A 3,705-nucleotide genomic window follows, 5' to 3' on the forward strand; every position below is an offset into this window, starting at 1 on the left:
GCGGGCCGGATCTTCCATCAATATTGGACCCTGAGTTAGTAAGTCCGGAGTTACCTGGAACGCTACCTGATCGCCTACCGACAGCTGCATCAGATCTGCGTACCACGGCCGCCGTGGCCAATCCGGAGCCACCAGGATTACTCTGCCCCGAAAGCGAGAGATGCGTTGCAACACCCGCCCTATCATGGGCCAAGGCGGGAACACATACAGAAGGGAATTTGGAGGCCACGGGAGAGCTAATGCGTCCACCCCCTCCGATCCCTTTTCCTTGCGTCTGCTGAAGAACCGAGGCACCTTCGCATTGCGGGACGAGGCCATGAGATCCAACTCTGGCAACCCCCAACGACGGACTAGCAGGCCGAACGCTCGAGCCGACAACTCCCTTTCGCCCGGATCTAGAAGATTTCTGCTGAGGAAGTCCGCTTGCACGTTCTCGTGACCTGCAATGTGTGCCGCCGACAGAAGCGGAACATGCCCCTCTGCCCATCGAAACAAATTTCTTGCCTCTTCGGCCAACTGCGGACTCCGGGTGCCCCCCTGAAGATTGACATATGCGACCGCCGTGACACTGTCCGAAAAAATCCTGGTCGGCTTGTCCTGAACTAGTGACTGAAAAGCCCGCAGCGCCAACCGGATCGCTCTTAATTCCAGCAAATTTATGGGCCATTGAGCCTCCTGGGAGGACCACATCCCCTGCACCGACATTTGCAGGCACTGGGCTCCCCAGCCCCACAGACTGGCATCCGTTGTAACTACCACCCAATCCGGCGTGGCCAACGGCATGCCCTTCCAAAGATGCAAGTCCTGGAGCCACCAGCGCATGCTGCGAGCTGCTCGAGGACTCCATTGGAGACGCACATTGTAGTTCAGAGAAGCTGGGGACCAGCGAGAGAGCAGAGACTGCTGAAAGGGCCTCATGTGGCTCCGGGCCCAGGGAACCACCTCCAGAGTCGCCACCATGGAGCCCAGCACCTGTACATAATTCCACACTCGAGGTCTGGCCGACCCGAGAAGGAGGCGAATTTGAGCCTGCAATTTCTCCCCCCGGTCTCGGGGTAGAAACACCTTCCCCAGAGCCGTATCGAACCGCACCCCCAGATGCACCAATGACTGCGATGGGGACAAAAAACTCTTGGGAAAGTTGACAATCCACCCCAACGACTGAAGGAGAGAGATTACTCTCTGAGTTACCGACAAACTCTCCTGTCGGGATGAGGCGCGGATCAACCAATCGTCTAAGTAAGGGTGTACCCGAATCCCTTCCTTGCGTAGAAAAGCGGCTACCACCACCATGACTTTGGAAAACGTGCGGGGAGCCGTCGCCAGGCCAAAGGGCATTGCCCGAAACTGATAATGTTGGCCCAGAATCGCAAACCGCAGATACCGCTGATGCGGAGGCCATATCGGAATATGGAGGTACGCCTCCTTGAGATCGAGGGACGTGAGGAACTCTCCCGGTCTTACCGCCGCAATAACCGAGCGTACCGTTTCCATTCGGAAATGGCGCACACTGAGGAATCTGTTGACCCCTTTGAGATCCAGCACCGGTCTGAAGGACCCCCCCTTCTTTGGTACAATGAAGTAAAGGGAATATATCCCGCGGCCTACCTCTTCCGGGGGCACCGGTACCACCGCCCCCAGATCGAGCAGCACCTGAAGAGTCCTGCGGACCTCGGCTCCCTTGGCCGCCCCATTGCACGGGGACACCAAGAAAGAATCTACGACGGGAGAGGCGAATTCTAATTTGTACCCGTCGTGAACAATGTCCAACACCCACTGATCGGACGTGACTGTGGCCCACTCCGCCCGGAATGCCGAAAGCCGACCCCCTAAGGGCAGGGCAGAGGGAGCCAAGCCCCCGTCATTGTGGAGTGCGACTGGCTGGGGTACGTGTTGACTGCCCTGAAGAGGGTTTCGTCGTACGAAAGGAACTCCTCTGCTGAAACCGAGGTCTCGAAGCAGAGAACGGGCCAGATGCGGACCTGGAAAAAGGTTTACCAGCCCTGGCACGCCTAACATCCCGGAAACGCGGTCTAGACGATGAGGACCTTACCGGGGGCCTAGCCCTGTCCTCCGGTAAACGCTGAGTTTTGGTATCCCCAAAATCCTTCACCAGTTTATCCAAATCTTCTCCAAACAATAAACCCCCTTTAAAAAGGAGTCTCACCAGCCGAAGCTTGGACGCTGCATCGGCCGCCCAATGACGGAGCCACAAGGATCTGCGGGAAACCACAGACAGAGACATCTGTTTCGCAGACGCCCGAATAATATCATATAAGGAGTCTGCCAAATAAGCCAAGCCGGCCTCCAAATCAGCCAGCTCCGAAGGGACAGAACCCCCAGACTCCAGCAAATTATCGGTCATCCCTTGTGACCACTGCAGACATGCACGCGCCGCGTAAGAACTGCAGATTGCGGCCTGTAAGGTAACTGCAGCCACTTCAAAGGACATCTTTAGGGATGCTTCAATCTTTCTATCCTGCGCATCCTTTAGTGTCACGCCCCCTTCTACCGGCAAGGTAGTTCTTTTAGTCACCGCCGCCACCAAGGTGTCCACCCTAGGTAACCTAAACTTTTCCAGTTCGGTCGGGTCAACCGGATACAAGAGCCTCATGGCTTTTGCCACCCGCAAACTGGCCTCCGGCGCCTCCCATTGCGCCGAGATCAGCTCCTGCATGGCTTCATGGACCGGAAAGGACTTAGGCGGCCTACGTGTACCTGCCATCAGGGGGTTACCGGACACCTTAGCATCTTCCTGAGCAATGTTCAAACTCTGCAAAGCCTTTGAAATAAAGGAAGAAAGTTCCTCTCTATGGAACAAACGGAGAGCGGAAGGGTCATCCACCTCCCTACCCGGGAGACTCTCCGCATCCCAATCCAATAGCTCACCTTCCTCTAACGACTCAGGAAGTGAGAAAGGCGACCTTGGCAAAATATCTTCAGCCTCCGCAGACACCAGTCTGCGCTTCTTTGCCCCCTGCGACCGCCCCGGGGACCCTGCTGCCCCCGCAGTGGGTCTGGTATCCGTCCCCTCCCCCCCCGCAGAGGTAGAGGGTACCGCAAGGGACCGCCCGGCCCCCAGCACCGGCTGGGTAGGCTGCGAGGTCTGTAACTTAAAAGCCTGATGTAGCAACATTACAAATTCGGGCGAAAATGATCCCCAGTTAAGGGGCACTACCCCGCCTTGCTCCGAGCCGAGGAGCGGGCCCGCGCCGTCCTCCGGCGGTCTCGACTCCCCCCCCGCCGCCTCACACCTGTCCTCCGTGGCAGAGCCCTGCAGTAATCCTGCATCGACTTCGGGCGGCGGGGACATCGAGCGAGCTTCCCGCACCCGGGCAATGGCCGCCTCACAAGCCGTCAAAAAAGGGTCGTCTGCCGGTGCGTCCAAGCACCCGGCAGAGCAAAGACCCGACAGTGTTCGGCGCTTCCCACAGCGCGAACACTGCTGACCAGCCTCTGCAGCCATCCCCCCTCGGCCCAACCAAAGCTCCGACGCTTTTCTTTTTTTTTTTTTTTCTTACACACGCGGTGAACGGCGCCGAACGCCGACTCCGCCCCCCAAGACGCCCGGCACCCGGGAACGCTACGAGGACCACCACAAACGAGTAAGCAAAATTACTCACCCAAATGGTCAGCCGCTTACCCCCGAAGCCAGGGAATCGTTGGTAAATGTACTGGAAGCCGAGTTAACCACTGCCCGGCTCA

The sequence above is a fragment of the Geotrypetes seraphini genome, chromosome 14, assembly GCF_902459505.1.
Source record: "Geotrypetes seraphini chromosome 14, aGeoSer1.1, whole genome shotgun sequence".
Lineage (NCBI taxonomy): Eukaryota > Metazoa > Chordata > Amphibia > Gymnophiona > Dermophiidae > Geotrypetes > Geotrypetes seraphini.